Here is a 25,948-nt window from a genome sequence, read left to right as displayed (position 1 = left end):
GTGCTGCTTGGACTACATATGGTTGAGGGTTGTAAGACTATGCTAATTAAGTTGTTTATACAAATTTTATAATGAAATTTTATAAGCATATGGTATATTATTGGATAATAATAATTTAATTATTTTATTCATAATATTAACAAATATATGAAAAACATTATCTCACATTAGTAAATTAATTTGAATGTGAAAAACGAAGAGAAATATTTTCTTTTTCAATCAAATAATACTGAGAAATGTCTAGCATAAAAAATTTATCTAGAATTGTCTCTTATTAACGATTAGAAAATAGAAAGCCGTTGACTATATTATTATTCTTCGTTGATTCGTTAGACCAAACAAATGCCATACAAATATATATATATATAAATATAACGAATTTAATAAAATGTTTTATCATTATATATAAAGAATTAATTGCAAATAAAAGTTATACACAACCTCAACTCATATGGGACTACCCCCTGAATTTAAGCATATTAATTAGGGGAGGAAAAGAAACTAACCAGGATTTTCTTAGTAGCGGCGAGCGAAAAGAAATCAGTTCAGCACTAAGTCACTTTGTCTATATGGCAAATGTGAGATGCAGTGTATGGAGCGTCAATATTCTAGTATGAGAAATTAACGATTTAAGTCCTTCTTAAATGAGGCCATTTACCCATAGAGGGTGCCAGGCCCGTATAACGTTAATGATTACTAGATGATGTTTCCAAAGAGTCGTGTTGCTTGATAGTGCAGCACTAAGTGGGTGGTAAACTCCATCTAAAACTAAATATAACCATGAGACCGATAGTAAACAAGTACCGTGAGGGAAAGTTGAAAAGAACTCTGAATAGAGAGTTAAACAGTACGTGAAACTGCTTAGAGGTTAAGCCCGATGAACCTGAATATCCGTTATGGAAAATTCATCATTAAAATTGTAATATTTAAACAATATTATGATAATAGTGTGCATTTTTTCCATATAAGGACATTGTAATCTATTAGCATACAAAATTTATCATAAAATATAACTTATAGTTTATTCAAATTAATTTGCTTGCATTTTAACACAGAATAAATGTTATTAATTTGATAAAGTGCTGATAGATTTATATGAATACAGTGCGTTAATTTTTCGGAATTATATAATGGCATAATTATCATTGATTTTTGTGTTTATTATATGCACTTGTATGATTAACAATGCGAAAGATTCAGGATACCTTCGGGACCCGTCTTGAAACACGGACCAAGGAGTCTAACATATGTGCAAGTTATTGGGATATAAACCTAATAGCGTAATTAACTTGACTAATAATGGGATTAGTTTTTTAACTATTTATAGCTAATTAACACAATCCCGGGGCGTTCTATATAGTTATGTATAATGATATTTATATTATTTATGCCTCTAACTGGAACGTACCTTGAGCATATATGCTGTGACCCGAAAGATGGTGAACTATACTTGATCAGGTTGAAGTCAGGGGAAACCCTGATGGAAGACCGAAACAGTTCTGACGTGCAAATCGATTGTCAGAATTGAGTATAGGGGCGAAAGACCAATCGAACCATCTAGTAGCTGGTTCCTTCCGAAGTTTCCCTCAGGATAGCTGGTGCATTTTAATGTTATATAAAATAATCTTATCTGGTAAAGCGAATGATTAGAGGCCTTAGGGTCGAAACGATCTTAACCTATTCTCAAACTTTAAATGGGTAAGAACCTTAACTTTCTTGATATGAAGTTCAAGGTTATGATATAATGTGCCCAGTGGGCCACTTTTGGTAAGCAGAACTGGCGCTGTGGGATGAACCAAACGTAATGTTACGGTGCCCAAATTAACAACTCATGCAGATACCATGAAAGGCGTTGGTTGCTTAAAACAGCAGGACGGTGATCATGGAAGTCGAAATCCGCTAAGGAGTGTGTAACAACTCACCTGCCGAAGCAACTAGCCCTTAAAATGGATGGCGCTTAAGTTGTATACCTATACATTACCGCTAAAGTAGATGATTTATATTACTTGTGATATAAATTTTGAAACTTTAGTGAGTAGGAAGGTACAATGGTATGCGTAGAAGTGTTTGGCGCAAGCCTGCATGGAGCTGCCATTGGTACAGATCTTGGTGGTAGTAGCAAATAATCGAATGAGACCTTGGAGGACTGAAGTGGAGAAGGGTTTCGTGTGAACAGTGGTTGATCACGAGTTAGTCGGTCCTAAGTTCAAGGCGAAAGCCGAAAATTTTCAAGTAAAACACAAATGCCATACAAATATATTATATTATATAAATCAAGCTAATTAATATACTTGAATAATTTTGAACGAAAGGGAATACGGTTCCAATTCCGTAACCTGTTGAGTATCCGTTTGTTATTAAATATGGGCCTCGTGCTCATCCTGGCAACAGGAACGACCATAAAGAAGCCGTCGAGAGATATCGGAAGAGTTTTCTTTTCTGTTTTATAGCCGTACTACCATGGAAGTCTTTCGCAGAGAGATATGGTAGATGGGCTAGAAGAGCATGACATATACTGTTGTGTCGATATTTTCTCCTCGGACCTTGAAAATTTATGGTGGGGACACGCAAACTTCTCAACAGGCCGTACCAATATCCGCAGCTGGTCTCCAAGGTGAAGAGTCTCTAGTCGATAGAATAATGTAGGTAAGGGAAGTCGGCAAATTAGATCCGTAACTTCGGGATAAGGATTGGCTCTGAAGATTGAGATAGTCGGGCTTGATTGGGAAACAATAACATGGTTTATGTGCTCGTTCTGGGTAAATAGAGTGTCTGGCATTTATGTTGGTCACTTGTTCCCCGGATAGTTTAGTTACGTAGCCAATTGTGGAACTTTCTTGCTAAAATTTTTAAGAATACTAATTGGGTTAAACCAATTAGTTCTTATTAATTATAACGATTATCAATTAACAATCAATTCAGAACTGGCACGGACTTGGGGAATCCGACTGTCTAATTAAAACAAAGCATTGTGATGGCCCTAGCGGGTGTTGACACAATGTGATTTCTGCCCAGTGCTCTGAATGTCAAAGTGAAGAAATTCAAGTAAGCGCGGGTCAACGGCGGGAGTAACTATGCCTCGTCATCTAATTAGTGACGCGCATGAATGGATTAACGAGATTCCTACTGTCCCTATCTACTATCTAGCGAAACCACAGCCAAGGGAACGGGCTTGGAATAATTAGCGGGGAAAGAAGACCCTTTTGAGCTTGACTCTAATCTGGCAGTGTAAGGAGACATAAGAGGTGTAGAATAAGTGGGAGATATTAGACTTCGGTTTGGTATCGCCAATGAAATACCACTACTCTTATTGTTTCCTTACTTACTTGATTAAATGGAACGTGTATCATTTCCTAGCCATTATACGGATATATTTATTATATCTTATGGTATTGGGTTTTGATGCAAGCTTCTTGATCAAAGTATCACGAGTTTGTTATATAATCGCAAACAAATTCTTTAATAAAACGGTGCATTTATGTATTTTTGATTTGAAAATTTGGTATAACTCCAATTACTCAGGTATGATCCAATTCAAGGACATTGCCAGGTAGGGAGTTTGACTGGGGCGGTACATCTCTCAAATAATAACGGAGGTGTCCCAAGGCCAGCTCAGTGCGGACAGAAACCACACATAGAGCAAAAGGGCAAATGCTGACTTGATCTCGGTGTTCAGTACACACAGGGACAGCAAAAGCTCGGCCTATCGATCCTTTTGGTTTAAAGAGTTTTTAACAAGAGGTGTCAGAAAAGTTACCATAGGGATAACTGGCTTGTGGCGGCCAAGCGTTCATAGCGACGTCGCTTTTTGATCCTTCGATGTCGGCTCTTCCTATCATTGTGAAGCAAAATTCACCAAGCGTTGGATTGTTCACCCATGCAAGGGAACGTGAGCTGGGTTTAGACCGTCGTGAGACAGGTTAGTTTTACCCTACTAATGACAAAACGTTGTTGCGACAGCATTCCTGCGTAGTACGAGAGGAACCGCAGGTACGGACCAATGGCACAATACTTGTTCGAGCGAACAGTGGTATGACGCTACGTCCGTTGGATTATGCCTGAACGCCTCTAAGGTCGTATCCGTGCTGGACTGCAATGATAAATAAGGGGCAATTTGCATTGTATGGCTTCTAAACCATTTAAAGTTTATAATTTACTTTATAAACGACAATGGATGTGATGCCAATGTAATTTGTAACATAGTAAATTGGGAGGATCTTTGATCACCTGATGCCGCGCTAGTTACATATAAAAGCATTATTTAATACAATGACAAAGCCTAGAATCAATTGTAAACGACTTTTGTAACAGGCAAGGTGTTGTAAGTGGTTGAGCAGCTGCCATACTGCGATCCACTGAAGCTTATCCTTTGCTTGATGATTCGATAATAAAGATGTTGCAAGCGGCATAATAATTTATGCTTGCTTGCAACGGCGCGCCACTTTGTGGTTAGCAAAAGGTCTAGTAATATAAGAGACCTATAAAAAAATCAATATATTATTATAAATAAATATTGAACAAACAAAATGCATCGTCATCTTTATTAGTGACGCGATGATAAAGTGGCAAACATATTCCATGTATAAATATTCCTATGGTATTTTGATAATGCAAGTAAAGAGGACATATATAAAAGTAAGTATATGTTCCTCCAATGGTAGCAGCGGTTGGTTGGTTGGTGTCTGCTCCTCTTATTGTTCAAAACTTATGTTATGGTAGCAAGTCTGTATCGTCATATTATTAGTGACGCGAAAAATTAGTGGCAAACAATATTCGATGTATAAATATTCCTATGGTATTAATATTCAAATGAAGAGACCATTTAAATAAAGAGGACATATATAAAAGTAAGTATATGTTCCTCCAATGGTAGCAGCGGTTGGTTGGTTGGTGTCTGCTCCTCTTATTGTTCAAAACTTATGTTATGGTAGCAAGTCTGTATCGTCATATTATAAGTGACGCGAAAAATTAATGGCAAACATATTCGATGTATATAAATATTCCTATGGTATTCAAATTCAAGTAAAGAGACCATTAAAGTACAGAGAGAGGCCATATAATAAGTAAGTATATGTTCCTCCAATGGTAGCAGTGGTTGGTTGGTTGGTTGGTTGGCGGCTGCTCCTCTTATTGTTCAAAACTTATGTTATGGTAGCAAGTCTGTATCGTCATATTATAAGTGACGCGAAAAATTAGTGGCAAACATATTCGATGTATAAATATTCCTATGGTATTGAAATTCAAATAAAGAGACCATTAAAATAAAGAGGACATATATAAAAGTAAGTAATGGTAGCGGCGGTTGGTTGGTTGGCGGCTGCTCTTATTGTTCAAAACTTATGTTATCAATATGAGTTTGGCAATACAATAAAGAAGACCAATCTAATCCATATAAGACTAAATGGATTATATGGATATGCTTAGGAAACCCATATATTAATAAAAAAAAATTTATGTATAGAAAATTATACATATATGTATTTATATAAATGAATCGTATGGATATGGCTTATAGTAGATATAATACCTTTAAGGCATATTAATGTATAATATAGTAAATATATATACGTTGAAATATAAATGCATTTTTATATATATGGCAGCATATAAGTGTCATATGAAAAATAATAGAGTTTACCCATATATCACTGAAATGAGATATATAAACCTAGTGAGGGGCGGCACTAGTGAATGAATCGTATAGATATGGCTTACAGGTATAATACCTATATGTCATAATATGGTTTAATATTATAAATATACATTGAAATATGAATGAATTGTATAGATATGGCTTTTAAATGCCATATGCATAAGAATAAATAGAATGATTAACACTTATATCACTGAAATAAGATATAAAAACCTAGTGAAGGGTGGCACTAGTACTGTAAACATGATTTTGGCAGAGCTCGGGGTAAAAAACTACTATAGGGAGGTGGTCGTTGGCGGGCCCCTCCTCGTATTGATCAAAACCTATGTTATACATATGAGGTTGTCAATACTATAAAGAACGCCAAGCATATCCATATAAATGTATGGATATGCATACAAATCCATACAAAAGTGAAAAAAAAATAATGTATTGAAAAATATACATATATTTATATAAGTGAATCGTATGGATATGTCTTATAGGTATAATACCTATAAGGCATAACAATGTATAATCTAGCAAATATACATCGAAATATGCAGGAATTGTATAGATATGGCATATAAATGCCATATACATAAGAATAAATTGTATATCAATGCAATAAGATATATAAACCTAGTGAGGGGCGGCACTAGTAAATGAATCGTATGGATATGGCTTATAGGTATAATACCTATAAGGCATAATAATGTATAATATAATAAATATACATTAAAACATGATTGAATTATATAGATATGGCATATAAATGCCATATACTTAAGAATAAATGGTAAAATTTACCCGTATATCACTTAAACACGATATATAAACCTAGTGAGGGTGACGCTAGTACTGTAAACATGCTTTTGGAAGATAATGGGTCCAAAAACTACTATAGGGAGGTGGTCGTTGGCGGGCCCCTCCTCGTATTGGTCAAAACCTATGTTATGCATATAAGTTTGTCAATACTATTAAGACCGCCAAGCATATCCATATAAATGTATGGATATGCATAAAAATCCATACAAAAGTGAAAAAAAATAATGTATTGAAAAATATACATATATTTATATAAGTGAATCGTATGGATATGGCTTATAGGTATAATACCTATAAGGCATAACAATGTATAATCTAGCAAGTATACATCGAAATATGAAGGAATTGTATAGATATGGCATATAAATGCCATATACATAAGAATAAATTGTATATCAATGCAATAAGATATATAAACCTAGTGAGGGGCGGCACTAGTAAATGAATCGTATGGATATGGCTTATAGGTATAATACCTATAAGGCATAATAATGTATAATATAATAAATATACATTAAAACATGATTGAATTATATAGATATGGCATATAAATGCCATATACTTAAGAATAAATGGTAAAATTTACCCGTATATCACTGAAACACGATATATAAACCTAGTGAGGGTGACACTAGTACTGTAAACATGCTTTTAGAAGATCATGGGTCCAAAAACTACTATAGGGAGGTGGTCGTTGGCGGGCCCCTCCTCGTATTGGTCAAAACCTATGTTATGCATATAAGTTTGTCAATACTATTAAGACCGCCAAGCATATCCATATAAATGTATGGATATGCATAAAAATCCATACAAAAGTGAAAAAAAATAATGTATTGAAAAATATACATATATTTATATAAGTGAATCGTATGGATATGGCTTATAGGTATAATACCTATAAGGCATAACAATGTATAATCTAGCAAGTATACATCGAAATATGAAGGAATTGTATAGATATGGCATATAAATGCCATATAAATAAGAATAAATTGTATATCAATGCAATAAGATATATAAACCTAGTGAGGGGCGGCACTAGTAAATGAATCGTATGGATATGGCTTATAGGTATAATACCTATAAGGCATAATAATGTATAATATAATAAATATACATTAAAATATGATTGAATTATATAGATATGGCATATAAATGCCATATACTTAAGAATAAATGGTAAAATTTACACGTATATCACTGAAACACGATATATAAACCTAGTGAGGGTGACACTAGTACTGTAAACATGCTTTTAGAAGATCATGGGTCCAAAAACTACTATAGGGAGGTGGTCGTTGGCGGGCCTCTCCTCGTATTGGTCAAAACCTATGTTATGCATATAAGTTTGTCAATACTATTAAGACCGCCAAGCATATCCATATAAATGTATGGATATGCATAAAAATCCATACAAAAGTGAAAAAAAATAATGTATTAAAAAATATACATATATTTATATAAGTGAATCGTATGGATATGGCTTATAGGTATAATACCTATAAGGCATAACAATGTATAATCTAGCAAATATACATCGAAATATGCAGGAATTGTATAGATATGGCATATAAATGCCATATAAATAAGAATAAATTGTATATCAATGCAATAAGATATATAAACCTAGTGAGGGGCGGCACTAGTAAATGAATCGTATGGATATGGCTTATAGGTATAATACCTATAAGGCATAATAATGTATAATATAATAAATATACATTAAAATATGATTGAATTATATAGATATGGCATATAAATGCCATATACTTAAGAATAAATGGTAAAATTTACCCGTATATCACTGAAACACGATATATAAACCTAGTGAGGGTGACACTAGTACTGTAAACATGCTTTTAGAAGATCATGGGTCCAAAAACTACTATAGGGAGGTGGTCGTTGGCGGGCCCCTCCTCGTATTGGTCAAAACCTATGTTATGCATATAAGTTTGTCAATACTATTAAGACCGCCAAGCATATCCATATAAATGTATGGATATGCATAAAAATCCATACAAAAGTGAAAAAAAATAATGTATTAAAAAATATACATATATTTATATAAGTGAATCGTATGGATATGGCTTATAGGTATAATACCTATAAGGCATAACAATGTATAATCTAGCAAATATACATCGAAATATGCAGGAATTGTATAGATATGGCATATAAATGCCATATAAATAAGAATAAATTGTATATCAATGCAATAAGATATATAAACCTAGTGAGGGGCGGCACTAGTAAATGAATCGTATGGATATGGCTTATAGGTATAATACCTATAAGGCATAATAATGTATAATATAATAAATATACATTAAAATATGATTGAATTATATAGATATGGCATATAAATGCCATATACTTAAGAATAAATGGTAAAATTTACCCGTATATCACTGAAACACGATATATAAACCTAGTGAGGGTGACACTAGTACTGTAAACATGCTTTTAGAAGATCATGGGTCCAAAAACTACTATAGGGAGGTGGTCGTTGGCGGGCCCCTCCTCGTATTGGTCAAAACCTATGCTATGCATATAAGTTTGTCAATACTATTAAGACCGCCAAGCATATCCATATAAATGTATGGATATGCATAAAAATCCATACAAAAGTGAAAAAAAATAATGTATTAAAAAATATACATATATTTATATAAGTGAATCGTATGGATATGGCTTATAGGTATAATACCTATAAGGCATAACAATGTATAATCTAGCAAGTATACATCGAAATATGAAGGAATTGTATAGATATGGCATATAAATGCCATATAAATAAGAATAAATTGTATATCAATGCAATAAGATATATAAACCTAGTGAGGGGCGGCACTAGTAAATGAATCGTATGGATATGGCTTATAGGTATAATACCTATAAGGCATAATAATGTATAATATAATAAATATACATTAAAATATGATTGAATTATATAGATATGGCATATAATTGCCATATACTTAAGAATACATGGTAAAATTTACCTGTGTATCACTGAAACACGATATATAAACCTAGTGAGGGTGACGCTAGTACTGTAAACATGCTTTTAGAAGATCATGGGTCCAAAAACTACTATAGGGAGGTGGTCGTTGGCGGGCCCCTCCTCGTATTGGTCAAAACTTATGTTATGCGTATGCATATGATTTTGTCAATACTATAAAGAAAACTTGTTTTGTACATACAAAACTAAATGAATTATATGGATATTGAAAAATAAATGGCATTATATCCATATAATGAAAATATACTTGTATTCTCTTATTATAAGAGAGAATACCATATGGGTGGTTGGCAAAGAGAATTGAAAATACCCGAATTGAAGATATTGGGTTCAAAAACTACTATAGGGTGGTGTAGCAAATAAAGTTAAGACCATATATCCATATAATGGATATACACATGTATTCTCTTATTATAAGAAAGAATACCATATGGTTGGTTGGTAAAGATAATTGAAAATACCCGAATTGAAGATTACGGGTTCAAAAACTATTATATGGTGATGTAGCAAATAAAATGAAGATGATATATCCATATAATGGAATTATATGTGTATTCTCTTATTATAAGAGAGAGTTTCAAATGGTTTGGTGGCAAAGACAATTGAAAATACCCGAATTAAAGATAATGGGTCCAAAAACTACTATAGGATGGTCAATGGGCCGGCCATCTCCTATTGACAATAGTCGGTAGATAAGATATTATCCGTCAAATTTGTTTCTGTGTTCATTTATGAATATGGGACTTGGCTCCGCGGTTAATATTTTAAGCCCAAGATAATAAAGTCGAAACAAAGGCCAAGTGTTTCTATTATACATAGAATAACAAATTGTTTCCCAATTTTATCGTTAATTAATCCTATTTAAAACAAAAAGAGGCAGGATTGCTAGATATACATTGTAAATGTATATTTGACCTTTCTGCCTCTATCTTAACTATTTAATATTAGTTTACACAAAAAAAGGCGTAAAAGCGAATTATAAATATATTTTATTATTAAAGTACATATCATATATGCGCTCGGTTTTATATTATATATTACCAAAGAGTCTATATGAATATATACAGATAAATTTTAAATTTATCATCAAAATACAAATGATTTAACTCAATATTATATATTGGTTAAACAAAAATTGTACATGTGTGGATACAATAATGACGTATGTCGAACAAAAATGATATTTTAGAATGAAATATGCATATATAAAGAAAATATTATTACATATTACAAAATATTGTGTTTTAAAGAAGATAAGATATTTCTTTTTTTTAAACATCAATAATTAAAAAACTTGTTATTATTAGTGGCGAAACAAGTATATATTGAAAACAAACGTATACGAATGCTATATAAAAATGGCCGTATTCGATAGAAAACAATCTATAAAATTTATATTGCTAATTTCTATTCAAAAATATGAATGAAATATGAATAAAAACATTATTCTGGTTGATCCTGCCAGTAGTTATATGCTTGTCTCAAAGATTAAGCCATGCATGTCTAAGTACACACGAATTAAAAGTGAAACCGCAAAAGGCTCATTATATCAGTTATGGTTCCTTAGATCGTTAACAGTTACTTGGATAACTGTGGTAATTCTAGAGCTAATACATGCAATTAAAACATGAACCTTATGGGACATGTGCTTTTATTAGGCTAAAACCAAGCGATCGCAAGATCGTTATATTGGTTGAACTCTAGATAACATGCAGATCGTATGGTCTTGTACCGACGACAGATCTTTCAAATGTCTGCCCTATCAACTTTTGATGGTAGTATCTAGGACTACCATGGTTGCAACGGGTAACGGGGAATCAGGGTTCGATTCCGGAGAGGGAGCCTGAGAAACGGCTACCACATCTAAGGAAGGCAGCAGGCGCGTAAATTACCCACTCCCAGCTCGGGGAGGTAGTGACGAAAAATAACAATACAGGACTCATATCCGAGGCCCTGTAATTGGAATGAGTACACTTTAAATCCTTTAACAAGGACCAATTGGAGGGCAAGTCTGGTGCCAGCAGCCGCGGTAATTCCAGCTCCAATAGCGTATATTAAAGTTGTTGCGGTTAAAACGTTCGTAGTTGAACTTGTGCTTCATACGGGTAGTACAACTTACAATTGTGGTTAGTACTATACCTTTATGTATGTAAGCGTATTACCGGTGGAGTTCTTACATGTGCTTAGATACTTGTATTTTTTCATATGTTCCTCCTATTTAAAAACCTGCATTAGTGCTCTTAAACGAGTGTTATTGTGGGCCGGTACAATTACTTTGAACAAATTAGAGTGCTTAAAGCAGGCTTCAAATGCCTGAATATTCTGTGCATGGGATAATGAAATAAGACCTCTGTTCTGCTTTCATTGGTTTTCAGATCAAGAGGTAATGATTAATAGAAGCAGTTTGGGGGCATTAGTATTACGACGCGAGAGGTGAAATTCTTGGACCGTCGTAAGACTAACTTAAGCGAAAGCATTTGCCAAAGATGTTTTCATTAATCAAGAACGAAAGTTAGAGGTTCGAAGGCGATCAGATACCGCCCTAGTTCTAACCATAAACGATGCCAGCTAGCAATTGGGTGTAGCTACTTTTATGGCTCTCTCAGTCGCTTCCCGGGAAACCAAAGCTTTTGGGCTCCGGGGGAAGTATGGTTGCAAAGCTGAAACTTAAAGGAATTGACGGAAGGGCACCACCAGGAGTGGAGCCTGCGGCTTAATTTGACTCAACACGGGAAAACTTACCAGGTCCGAACATAAGTGTGTAAGACAGATTGATAGCTCTTTCTCGAATCTATGGGTGGTGGTGCATGGCCGTTCTTAGTTCGTGGAGTGATTTGTCTGGTTAATTCCGATAACGAACGAGACTCAAATATATTAAATAGATATCTTCAGGATTATGGTGTTGAAGCTTATATAGCCTTCATTCATGGTGGCAGTAAAATGTTTATTGTGTTTGAATGTGTTTATATAAGTGGAGCCGTACCTGTTGGTTTGTCCCATTATAAGGACACTAGCTTCTTAAATGGACAAATTGCGTCTAGCAATAATGAGATTGAGCAATAACAGGTCTGTGATGCCCTTAGATGTCCTGGGCTGCACGCGCGCTACAATGAAAGTATCAACGTGTATTTCCTAGACCGAGAGGTCCGGGTAAACCGCTGAACCACTTTCATGCTTGGGATTGTGAACTGAAACTGTTCACATGAACTTGGAATTCCCAGTAAGTGTGAGTCATTAACTCGCATTGATTACGTCCCTGCCCTTTGTACACACCGCCCGTCGCTACTACCGATTGAATTATTTAGTGAGGTCTCCGGACGTGATCACTGTGACGCCTTGTGTGTTACGGTTGTTTCGCAAAAGTTGACCGAACTTGATTATTTAGAGGAAGTAAAAGTCGTAACAAGGTTTCCGTAGGTGAACCTGCGGAAGGATCATTATTGTTTAATATCCTTACCGTTAATAAAAAAATTTGTTTTTATTATAATAACATTATTATAGTAATACAAATAAAATATTAAATTGCCAAAAATATGATCTATATATATAGATCAAATACAATTTCGAAAAAGCAAGTCGAAATATAATAATTGTAATAAGAAATATATAATATATAAATATATTATTGCAATAAATAAGAGAAATAAATAAGCAAGAAAGCGAAAGCAAACAAATAACAAATTCGAACAAGCAAATCGAAATTATTTGATATTATTATTATATTGTATATTAAATGCAATTAATAAAACACTGTGTGTATATGGACCATAATATACACGCGTTGCGATATGTATTGTTCATCTCAGTTATGCGCATACATTGGATAATGCAACAACCTAAAATGTACAATGTTGTACCTGATTAATACAGGTTAATGTTTTATATAAATTTCAATATATATCGCTAAAAAGTATTTAATACCGTAAATGCCATTAAAAAAATACTTGATATATTATTGGTTATATGAAACTAAGACATTTCGCAGCATTCGTTTTAGGTATAAAAATAAATTTATTGAAGGAATTGATATATGCCAGTAAAATGGTGTATTTTTAATTTCTTTCAATAAAAACATATATGACAAAATTAACAAACCAATATATAAAACTCTAAGCGGTGGATCACTCGGCTCATGGGTCGATGAAGAACGCAGCAAACTGTGCGTCATCGTGTGAACTGCAGGACACATGAACATCGACATTTTGAACGCATATCGCAGTCCATGCTGTTATGTACTTTAATTAATTTTATAGTGCTGCTTGGACTACATATGGTTGAGGGTTGTAAGACTATGCTAATTAAGTTGTTTATACAAATTTTATAATGAAATTTTATAAGCATATGGTATATTATTGGATAATAATAATTTAATTATTTTATTCATAATATTAACAAATATATGAAAAACATTATCTCACATTAGTAAATTAATTTGAATGTGAAAAACGAAGAGAAATATTTTCTTTTTCAATCAAATAATACTGAGAAATGTCTAGCATAAAAAATTTATCTAGAATTGTCTCTTATTAACGATTAGAAAATAGAAAGCCGTTGACTATATTATTATTCTTCGTTGATTCGTTAGACCAAACAAATGCCATACAAATATATATATATATAAATATAACGAATTTAATAAAATGTTTTATCATTATATATAAAGAATTAATTGCAAATAAAAGTTATACACAACCTCAACTCATATGGGACTACCCCCTGAATTTAAGCATATTAATTAGGGGAGGAAAAGAAACTAACCAGGATTTTCTTAGTAGCGGCGAGCGAAAAGAAATCAGTTCAGCACTAAGTCACTTTGTCTATATGGCAAATGTGAGATGCAGTGTATGGAGCGTCAATATTCTAGTATGAGAAATTAACGATTTAAGTCCTTCTTAAATGAGGCCATTTACCCATAGAGGGTGCCAGGCCCGTATAACGTTAATGATTACTAGATGATGTTTCCAAAGAGTCGTGTTGCTTGATAGTGCAGCACTAAGTGGGTGGTAAACTCCATCTAAAACTAAATATAACCATGAGACCGATAGTAAACAAGTACCGTGAGGGAAAGTTGAAAAGAACTCTGAATAGAGAGTTAAACAGTACGTGAAACTGCTTAGAGGTTAAGCCCGATGAACCTGAATATCCGTTATGGAAAATTCATCATTAAAATTGTAATATTTAAACAATATTATGATAATAGTGTGCATTTTTTCCATATAAGGACATTGTAATCTATTAGCATACAAAATTTATCATAAAATATAACTTATAGTTTATTCAAATTAATTTGCTTGCATTTTAACACAGAATAAATGTTATTAATTTGATAAAGTGCTGATAGATTTATATGAATACAGTGCGTTAATTTTTCGGAATTATATAATGGCATAATTATCATTGATTTTTGTGTTTATTATATGCACTTGTATGATTAACAATGCGAAAGATTCAGGATACCTTCGGGACCCGTCTTGAAACACGGACCAAGGAGTCTAACATATGTGCAAGTTATTGGGATATAAACCTAATAGCGTAATTAACTTGACTAATAATGGGATTAGTTTTTTAACTATTTATAGCTAATTAACACAATCCCGGGGCGTTCTATATAGTTATGTATAATGATATTTATATTATTTATGCCTCTAACTGGAACGTACCTTGAGCATATATGCTGTGACCCGAAAGATGGTGAACTATACTTGATCAGGTTGAAGTCAGGGGAAACCCTGATGGAAGACCGAAACAGTTCTGACGTGCAAATCGATTGTCAGAATTGAGTATAGGGGCGAAAGACCAATCGAACCATCTAGTAGCTGGTTCCTTCCGAAGTTTCCCTCAGGATAGCTGGTGCATTTTAATGTTATATAAAATAATCTTATCTGGTAAAGCGAATGATTAGAGGCCTTAGGGTCGAAACGATCTTAACCTATTCTCAAACTTTAAATGGGTAAGAACCTTAACTTTCTTGATATGAAGTTCAAGGTTATGATATAATGTGCCCAGTGGGCCACTTTTGGTAAGCAGAACTGGCGCTGTGGGATGAACCAAACGTAATGTTACGGTGCCCAAATTAACAACTCATGCAGATACCATGAAAGGCGTTGGTTGCTTAAAACAGCAGGACGGTGATCATGGAAGTCGAAATCCGCTAAGGAGTGTGTAACAACTCACCTGCCGAAGCAACTAGCCCTTAAAATGGATGGCGCTTAAGTTGTATACCTATACATTACCGCTAAAGTAGATGATTTATATTACTTGTGATATAAATTTTGAAACTTTAGTGAGTAGGAAGGTACAATGGTATGCGTAGAAGTGTTTGGCGCAAGCCTGCATGGAGCTGCCATTGGTACAGATCTTGGTGGTAGTAGCAAATAATCGAATGAGACCTTGGAGGACTGAAGTGGAGAAGGGTTTCGTGTGAACAGTGGTTGATCACGAGTTAGTCGGTCCTAAGTTCAAGGCGAAAGCCGAAAATTTTCAAGTAAAACACAAATGCCATACAAATATATTATATTATATAAATCAAGCTAATTAATATACTTGAATAATTTTGAACGAAAGGGAATACGGTTCCAATTCCGTAACCTGTTGAGTATCCGTTTGTTATTAAATATGGGCCTCGTGCTCATCCTGGCAACAGGAACGACCATAAAGAAGCCGTCGAGAGATATCGGAAGAGTTTTCTTTTCTGTTTTATAGCCGTACTACCATGGAAGTCTTTCGCAGAGAGATATGGTAGATGGGCTAGAAGAGCATGACATATACTGTTGTGTCGATATTTTCTCCTCGGACCTTGAAAATTTATGGTGGGGACACGCAAACTTCTCAACAGGCCGTACCAATATCCGCAGCTGGTCTCCAAGGTGAAGAGTCTCTAGTCGATAGAATAATGTAGGTAAGGGAAGTCGGCAAATTAGATCCGTAACTTCGGGATAAGGATTGGCTCTGAAGATTGAGATAGTCGGGCTTGATTGGGAAACAATAACATGGTTTATGTGCTCGTTCTGGGTAAATAGAGTGTCTGGCATTTATGTTGGTCACTTGTTCCCCGGATAGTTTAGTTACGTAGCCAATTGTGGAACTTTCTTGCTAAAATTTTTAAGAATACTAATTGGGTTAAACCAATTAGTTCTTATTAATTATAACGATTATCAATTAACAATCAATTCAGAACTGGCACGGACTTGGGGAATCCGACTGTCTAATTAAAACAAAGCATTGTGATGGCCCTAGCGGGTGTTGACACAATGTGATTTCTGCCCAGTGCTCTGAATGTCAAAGTGAAGAAATTCAAGTAAGCGCGGGTCAACGGCGGGAGTAACTATGACTCTCTTAAGGTAGCCAAATGCCTCGTCATCTAATTAGTGACGCGCATGAATGGATTAACGAGATTCCTACTGTCCCTATCTACTCATCTGTCAACTGGCAGTGTAAGGAGAGATTCAAGTATCGTACCTGATTATTTTGCTCTGTTCGAAAATTCGTTTTTTCGCGTTTCCTCAAAAGTTAAATTGGCGGAAGTGGTGTCAGAGTCCGTGGTTTGGCTACGCGGTCGAGGAGTGTTGGTCGCGTGATCATACATACGTCGGAGGCGGCGGAATACGCGTTTTCCTTTTGTGAACAATTGAAAGCATTTTTGGTAATTTATTTTGTTTGAAAAATTTGAATCGAGCTGAAAAGGCTACTTGGCCTTAACAAAAACTGGGTGAGTGTATTTTTGAGTCCTATTTTTAACACCACCAAAGAGATGTCGGAGGGGGTTGACTCGATGAGCGAGGGCGAGATGCGCGCCAATGGGAAGCGCAGCCAAGCTAAGGAGCGAGAGAACCCGAAAGCTAAGTTGATTGCGCTCGACGCGGAATCGTGGGCCAATATTGTTGACACGGACAAGGACTGGGACGTGCCAGAAGAGGATCGCCCCTCATCATCTGCATCGTCCGCGAAGGGGGCTAAGGCGAAAAATGTTGCACCCGGAGAAAAGAAGCGCTCAAAAGGACGTTCTAGGGCGTCATCGAAGGAGGCATCGCGCGCTAAAGAGGTGCAGACTATCAAGACCGCCGCTGACACTGCCGCTGCCGCAGCCGCTGCCCCCGCCGCTGACGCTGCCGCTGCCCCCGCCGCTGACGCTGCCGCTGCTGCTGCCGCAGCCACTGCCGCTGCCGTCGCCCCTGCAGCTGGCGCTGCCGGTGCCGCTGCCGCTGCTGCCGATAAGGAAGGGACCTTCGTGGCACCTGCCAGACTGAAAAGATCCTTCTTGGACAGAGAGTGGGGGGGAAACGGTGCCGTTGCTGCCGAGATGGGCGACATCCGTGCGGATATTATGAGGATGTCCCGCGTAGCAAGCCCTACCGTGGGCATCAAGACGCAATTATTGGCAAACCGCTACGAGGAACTCGTCGGAGCCCTGATGATCCGGATTGGAGTTCTTGAGGATCGCCTGAAGTGGCAGACACCGGTCGCCTCGGCCGCCTCATATGCAGCCACCGCTACTAGAGGCGCACACCCAGTCGCCTCACCTGCTGCCCCTGTTGCCCCCCTTGCCCCCGTAGCCGCACCGCGAAAGATCCGGGAGACATGGTCGGCGGTCGTCGCGTGCGACGACCCGGCCTTGTCAGGGAAGCAGATCGCGGAGAAGATCCGCAAGGAGGTAGCGCCCGCTCTGGGCGTAAGAGTGCACGAGGTGCGTGAGCTGAAGCGGGGCGGCGCGATCATTCGCACGCCTTCGCAGGCGGAGATGACGAAAGTCGTTGCCTCCGCAAAGTTCGCCGAGGTGGGCCTAAAGGTGTCGAAGAACACCGCTGCAAAGCCACGTGTGACGGTCCAGGATGTGGACACCTCCGTGGGACCCGACGAGTTTATGATGGAGCTCAGGGAGAAGAATTTCGAGGAGATGAGCCTGAAGGAGTTCCAGAAGGCGGTGGTCCTGGCGACTAAGCCCTGGTCAGCTGCTGACGGCGCCACAATTAATGTGACGTTGGAGGTCGATGACCAGGCGCTGGCCGTTCTCGAAGGCGGGAGGGTGTACGTCAAGTGGTTTTCTTACCGCTGTCGCTCTCAGGTGCGCACCTACGCCTGCCACCGATGCCTCGGATTTGACCACAAGGTCAGCGAGTGCAGATATCCCCGAGAGAAACAGGTCTGCCGCCAGTGCGGACAGAACGACCACGTCGCGGCGAAGTGCAGAAATGCGGTGGACTGCCGCAACTGCCGTCACAAGGGTATGCCCTCGGGGCATTATATGCTTTCGGGTGGCTGCCCGATATACGGCGCGCTGCTAGCCAGGGTGCAAGCTAAACATTAATAATGTTTAGCTTCATCCAAGCGAATTGTGGTCGAGGCCGTTGCGCTGTCATCGAGCTTGCCAAGCAGATGAGAGATGCTGGCCACCTGTTCGCACTAGTCCAGGAGCCCTATGTGGACGCGGGCAAGCGACTAACTGGACTGCCTGGAGGAATGAGGATCTTCGCCGATAGGAGGAAAAAAGCTGCCATCATCGTTGACGACCCATCTGCCATCTGCATGCCCATCGATGCTTTGACGACGGACTACGGAGTGTGCGTGAGTGTCACGGGAAGATATGGCACCATCTTTCTGGCCTCCGTATACTGCCAGCATCTAGCTGCTCTGGAGCCCTATACTGACTACCTGGATACGGTTCTGCTATTAGCTAGTAGAACACCGACAATCCTCGGACTTGACGCCAACGCAGTTTCCCCTATGTGGTTCAGCAAATCCCCAGACAACTCTGGAGACCGCCTGAGTCGCGAACGGGGACAGCTCATGAACGAGTGGATTATTGCAAGCGGTGCCAGTGTGCTGAATACGGCCAGCCAGGTGTTCACGTTCGATAATCACCGCTCCAGAAGTGATATCGACGTGACCTTCGTCAACGAAGCAGCGCGAGTATGGGCAACATACGATTGGAGAGTTGACTTCTGGGAGCTGAGTGACCACAACATCATTACTGTTGAGGTTACTCCAGATCCGAGCAGTACCGTTGAGAGCCTAGCTCCGGTACCGCAATGGAAGCTCTCCAATGCAAGTTGGCGAAGATTCAGTGTAGAGTTAAGGAGTGCAGCACAAAGCCTTGAGGAACTGGAGGAATCGCCGTTGGACGACCATGTGTCTGCCCTTCGCTCCATCGTACATGAAGTGTGCGACAGGGTGATAGGGCGCAGGATACCTGCAGCAAGGGGAAACGTAATATGGTGGAATCCTGAGCTGAGTACCAAGCGCCAAGAGGTCCGGAGACTGAGGCGTAGGCTGCAGGCAGCTCGCCGGAGTGGCACCGACGATGCTGAGCAACTTGCCGCTGGACTGAGATTTGCCTCAGGCCAGTACAAGAAGCTTATCTTGACGACAAAGGAGCAAAACTGGCGGGACTTCGTGGGACGGCACAATGATGATCCATGGGGGCACGTATACCGAATATGCCGAGGCCGGAAGAAGACAACCGATCTCGGATGTCTCCGGTCGAACGGCGCGCTTTCCGTAACGTGGCACGACTGCGCAAATATGCTCCTCCGCAACTTCTTCCCTGTTGCGGAGTCGACAGCACGAGATGACTTACCCCCTGGTGCCCCACCGATCCTCGAAGCCTTCGAGGTGGCTACCAGCGTCGCAAAGCTGAGAAGCCGGCGATCGCCGGGTATGGATGGCATCACGGGCGGTATTGTCAAGGAGGTATGGCGTGCCATCCCCCAGCACCTGACGAAGCTGTACTCTCGGTGCCTCTCGGAAGGATACTTTCCGGCCGAGTGGAAGCACCCGAGAGTGATACCGCTGTTAAAGGGGCCAGACAAGGACAGGAGCGATCCTGCCTCTTATCGTGGCATATGCCTTTTGCCAGTGTTCGGGAAGGCGCTGGAAGGAATCATGGTGAATCGACTGAAGGATGTGCTACCGGATGGCTGCAGATGGCAATTCGGATTCAGGCCTGGACGCTGTGTGGAGGATGCGTGGATGCACGCCAAAAACACCGTCGCCAACAGCCGCGAGAGGAGAGTCCTTGGAATCTTTGTCGACTTCAAGGGAGCTTTCGACAACGTGGAGTGGAGTGCGGTGCTGGATCGGCTTGTCGAAATAGGCTGTCGAGAAATCGACTTGTGGAAAAGCTATTTCTCCGGCCGGAGCGCAAGCATCATCAGCAGGTATGAAGCGGCCACAGTTGCGGTTACACGTGGCTGCCCGCAAGGGTCTGTCAGTGGTCCATTTATTTGGAACCTACTGATGGATGTGCTGCTTCATCGCTTGGAGCCACATTGTGCTCTGAGCGCGTTTGCAGATGATCTTCTGCTTTTCGTCGATGGGAATTCCCGTGCCGATCTGGAGCGGAAGGGCGAGCAGTTAATGGACATCGTGGGAGCCTGGGGAGCTGAGGTTGGAGTGAGTGTGTCAACCAGCAAGACGGCAATAATGTTGCTGAAAGGACAGCTTTCACGCACGAGGAGACCGACGGTACGGTTTGCTGGAGCAAGCCTGCCTTACGTCACCAAATACCGGTACCTTGGCATCTTAGTTGGCGAGCGGTTGAGCTTTCTCCCGCATATCTCTGCTCTCAGAGATCGGCTGGCTGGAGTTGCCGGAGGACTAGCGCGGGTGCTTCGAGTCGATTGGGGGCTCAGCTCCCGTGCTAAGAGGACGATTTACAGCGGACTCATGGTTCCCTGTGCACTCTTTGGTGCCTCGGTCTGGTACAAGGCGGTGAGTAGGGGCAGGTCCCTTAAACTCCTCACCTCGTGCCAGAGGTCCATCCTTTTAGGATGCCTACCGGTATGCCGCACAGTGTCCACGGTGGCACTGCAGGTGCTTGCTGGTGCTCCTCCAATGGATCTGGATGCTCACAGGATCGCCGTGAAGTTCAAGCTGAGGAAGGATGTCCCCCTGGATGAGAGCGACTGGCTCCACGGACAGGACCTGTCCGTGTTGGACTGGAAAGCTAAGATGGCGCTGCTAGACGAACGTCTGCTAAATGAGTGGCAAATCAGATGGGATCGCGCGGAACACGGCTCCGTGACTCGCGAGTTTTTCCCAGAGGCAGCGTTCATCTACAACAGGAAAGACTTTGTCTTTACCCTCAAAGCCGGATTCTTGCTGACAGGACACGGGTCGATGAACGCATTTCTGCAAGGCAGGACCCTCAGCACCACGACCGCATGCTCGTGTGGCGTGGCAAGAGAGGACTGGCGCCACATACTGTGTGAATGCCGCCTGTATAACGATCTGCGGGACCTGGATGCCCTCGGAGTCGTTCAAGACCATGGAAGATGGATCGTCGCGGGAGTAGTCGAGACCCCAGAACGGATGCGTCTCCTAGGAGTTTTTGCCGATGCTGCCTTCTCGAGGCGAAGGATGGATGCGATGAGGGATGAACCACAGGCGCCGGGACGTTAGTCCCTCCCCTCTTTTGCCGTGTGGTAGCGGCGAAGAATACTGCCACAGCCTGCCATAGCTTGTCGTAGGAGGCGACTAATATGGCAATGGTTGCCCCATCCGAGCTTGTCGGAGCTGAAGGGGTGAGGCTCACCGAGCCTGTAATTTCGGTACCACGGGTTGAGCAGCTCCAAGACTGCTCATTGAGGTTGGCCCCCTTGTGGGAGTATCGTGGTGGCTGTGGTTGACACCTATATCGCGGGTAGAGTCCTCGGGCTCGACGTGGATGTTGCGTAATACAACTCGGGTGCTGTGACCCATAGAACGGTAGAGATTTTAGATAGATCTCGCCCCTACGCAAGGGGGAGTGCTTGCCCGACAAGTAAGTACTCGAATTGCTACTGGGGTGGTTGCTATGTACATAGCTATAGCTGCTAGTCCAGGGCGTTGGTTTGGCGCTGAACCTAGACCCGTGCATTATATACTCACTTGTGGGTATATTAGAATGCCGTGGTTGTAATCCCTTCATTGTGGAACACGCCACGTAAAATAAGTTCGGAGGGATCCGAGACACACCTGTCCCTATCTACTATCTAGCGAAACCACAGCCAAGGGAACGGGCTTGGAATAATTAGCGGGGAAAGAAGACCCTTTTGAGCTTGACTCTAATCTGGCAGTGTAAGGAGACATAAGAGGTGTAGAATAAGTGGGAGATATTAGACTTCGGTTTGGTATCGCCAATGAAATACCACTACTCTTATTGTTTCCTTACTTACTTGATTAAATGGAACGTGTATCATTTCCTAGCCATTATACGGATATATTTATTATATCTTATGGTATTGGGTTTTGATGCAAGCTTCTTGATCAAAGTATCACGAGTTTGTTATATAATCGCAAACAAATTCTTTAATAAAACGGTGCATTTATGTATTTTTGATTTGAAAATTTGGTATAACTCCAATTACTCAGGTATGATCCAATTCAAGGACATTGCCAGGTAGGGAGTTTGACTGGGGCGGTACATCTCTCAAATAATAACGGAGGTGTCCCAAGGCCAGCTCAGTGCGGACAGAAACCACACATAGAGCAAAAGGGCAAATGCTGACTTGATCTCGGTGTTCAGTACACACAGGGACAGCAAAAGCTCGGCCTATCGATCCTTTTGGTTTAAAGAGTTTTTAACAAGAGGTGTCAGAAAAGTTACCATAGGGATAACTGGCTTGTGGCGGCCAAGCGTTCATAGCGACGTCGCTTTTTGATCCTTCGATGTCGGCTCTTCCTATCATTGTGAAGCAAAATTCACCAAGCGTTGGATTGTTCACCCATGCAAGGGAACGTGAGCTGGGTTTAGACCGTCGTGAGACAGGTTAGTTTTACCCTACTAATGACAAAACGTTGTTGCGACAGCATTCCTGCGTAGTACGAGAGGAACCGCAGGTACGGACCAATGGCACAATACTTGTTCGAGCGAACAGTGGTATGACGCTACGTCCGTTGGATTATGCCTGAACGCCTCTAAGGTCGTATCCGTGCTGGACTGCAATGATAAATAAGGGGCAATTTGCATTGTATGGCTTCTAAACCATTTAAAGTTTATAATTTACTTTATAAACGACAATGGATGTGATGCCAATGTAATTTGTAACATAGTAAATTGGGAGGATCTTTGATCACCTGATGCCGCGCTAGTTACATATAAAAGCATTATTTAATACAATGACAAAGCCTAGAATCAATTGTAAACGACTTTTGTAACAGGCAAGGTGTTGTAAGTGGTTGAGCAGCTGCCATACTGCGATCCACTGAAGCTTATCCTTTGCTTGATGATTCGATAATAAAGATGTTGCAAGCGGCATAATAATTTATGCTTGCTTGCAACGGCGCGCCACTTTGTGGTTAGCAAAAGGTCTAGTAATATAAGAGACCTATAAAAAAATCAATATATTATTATAAATAAATATTGAACAAACAAAATGCATCGTCATCTTTATTAGTCAGACGTGTTTTTCGAGCGCTCCGTGTGACAGGTCAATTTCGGCAGTAAAACGCGTTTTTCCTTGCTAAAAATAGCATAAATATTCGCGCATTGTGTTCGCATAACCATTACGCGTGTTTTCTGCACGAAAAAGGTGGTGGGAAGGCCAAAATCGCGATTTTTCACCCCAGACAGTTCGAGAACATTCGACGTGCTGAGAGAGAGGCGCTCTCTCGGGCTCTCCGTGTGTCGGGCCAATTTCGGCTGTAAAACGCATTTTTCCTTGCTAAAAATAGCATAAATATTCGCGCATTGTGTTCGCATAATCATTCCGTGTGTTTTCTGCACAAAAAAGTGGTAGGAAGGCCAAAATCGCGATTTTCCACCCCAGACAATTCGAGAACATTCGACGTGCTGAGAGAGAGGCGCTCTCTCGGGCGCTCCGTGTGTCAGGCCAATTTCGGCAATAAAACTCATATTTCACTGTTGTAAGAGAGCCGCTCTCTCTCGAGTGGCGCCTGCCTTATCTAGATAACGTTTTGACAGCAGCGCGGTTCGCGTCTGCACTAATTTATATCGGTTCGTGTCTCCGCAAATTGGTTGGTTTTTTGGAAATCAGCTGATTTCATTCCGCCAGAGGGCGACTACTTCAGGATTCATAGCATACATTCGGCGACACCTCATCGCTGTATCACTCCGCCAGAGGGCGGCGACTCCTAATACTTTTGCCTACATTTCGGCGACACCTCGTCGTCGATTTTTTGTCAGCAGAGGTAAAGGAAATAAATAGTTCACTCACACAGTTAGCCGGCTGTGCTTGTTGGTGGTGCTGTCGCCATGGGCGACAATAGCAACACCGGCAGCATGGATGTGGACAATGCGACTGTAGCCGCACCCAAAAATGACACTTGGCAGGATCTGAAGTCGAGAGTCTTACCAAAAGGAGTCAAAAGGAGTCTACCTCCCGGATCGCCAGAGTCAATTAGAGGCGTAAAGAAAATCATCAGGGAGAAACGGGAAAAATCTCCCAGCCCTACCCCGAGCTCATCGTGCTCCTCAAGCAACACGTCACCTGAGGAAGGTGAGATAATTCGCCCTTACATTTTCCCTAAAAAGACCATAAAGAATAAGGCTGCCGTGAATCAAGACAAAAAGAAGGATATAGGTCCTAGCACCTCAAATCGTTTCGCTTCTCTGCCTGTAGAGAGCAGCAATGAAAAGACCGTCGATAATGCCGAACTTAAAACAGCACCCAAGCCCCCTCCAATTTTTATCCCGAATGTAAATAACATTGGCAAATTTTTAAACGAAATGCGCACATTGGCGAATTCCGATACTTTCTCCTACAAGGCAACGGGAAGAGGCAACATCAGGCTGATGCCGAAGGACAGCACCACTTACCGAAAAATTGTTGCCCACCTGGACAACTGTCAATTCGCTTTCCGTACCTTCCAACTTAAGGAAGAGCGAGCTTTCCGCATTGTTGTTAAGGGACTACACCACACTACACCAATTGAGGAGGTCAAGGAAGCCTTTGTGAATCTCGGCCACAATGTGCGTGATGCTAAAAATGCAGTATCAAGGGTAACTAAATTGCCATTGTCGATGTTTTTCATTAACCTTGAACCAGCTCCAACAAACAAGAAAGTCTTCGAGATCAACAGACTGTGCCATGCCGTCGTCTCCATCGAGGAACCAAAAAAGTTCGATGAGGTGGTACAATGCTTCCGCTGCCAAGCTTTCGGGCATACTAAGAGGTACTGCAAACTTGAATATGTCTGTGTTAAATGCGGATTATCACACGACTCCCTGAATTGCATGAAGGCAAAGGAAGACCCACCTGTGTGCGGAAATTGTGGTGACGAACACACCGCCTCCTACCGCGGTTGTAAGATCTACATAGAAGCCAAGAAGCGCTTCAGCCCTAAGCCGAAGGCAGTAACTGCTTCTTCATCCAATCCTGCTCCACACGCAAATTTCCCAGCGAGCAGTGCCGCGAATCAGACAGGGAATCAGAAATTCAGTTACGCCAACGTTGCTAGGGCTGGAGCGGCTGAAAACCTCAACAATAATGGCCAGTCCCCCCTTGATGCCTTAGAGGAGAGAATGATGC

General features: G+C 40.4%; 4 non-coding genes and 1 pseudogene across 4 annotated transcripts in view; all 5 read left to right on the top strand.

The window, feature by feature from the left end:
• The window catches only part of LOC139353845 (5.8S ribosomal RNA), a 179-nt gene extending 147 nt beyond the window's left edge, over positions 1-32 (top strand). Inside the window, exon 1 of the ribosomal RNA XR_011604973.1 lies at positions 1-32. This exon is cut by the window's left edge and continues 147 nt beyond it. This is a non-coding gene — a ribosomal RNA (5.8S ribosomal RNA).
• Positions 33-437: 405 nt separating this feature from the next.
• On the top strand, positions 438-4,385 carry LOC139353811 (large subunit ribosomal RNA). Its single transcript, XR_011604951.1, has one exon. It is a non-coding gene; the product is annotated as a large subunit ribosomal RNA (ribosomal RNA).
• Positions 4,386-10,927: 6,542 nt separating this feature from the next.
• On the top strand, positions 10,928-12,922 carry LOC139353785 (small subunit ribosomal RNA). Its single transcript, XR_011604924.1, has one exon. It is a non-coding gene; the product is annotated as a small subunit ribosomal RNA (ribosomal RNA).
• A 665-nt stretch (positions 12,923-13,587) lies between these two features.
• Positions 13,588-13,766, top strand: LOC139353844 (5.8S ribosomal RNA). Its single transcript, XR_011604972.1, has one exon. It is a non-coding gene; the product is annotated as a 5.8S ribosomal RNA (ribosomal RNA).
• Positions 13,767-14,171: 405 nt separating this feature from the next.
• On the top strand, positions 14,172-16,938 carry LOC139353826 (large subunit ribosomal RNA; annotated as a pseudogene).
• The last annotated feature ends 9,010 nt before the right edge of the window (positions 16,939-25,948 follow it).

Source organism: Drosophila suzukii, chromosome Y (assembly GCF_043229965.1).
Source record: "Drosophila suzukii chromosome Y, CBGP_Dsuzu_IsoJpt1.0, whole genome shotgun sequence".
Classification (NCBI taxonomy): Eukaryota; Metazoa; Arthropoda; class Insecta; order Diptera; family Drosophilidae; genus Drosophila; species Drosophila suzukii.
This window is presented reverse-complemented; position numbering and strand designations above follow the sequence as displayed.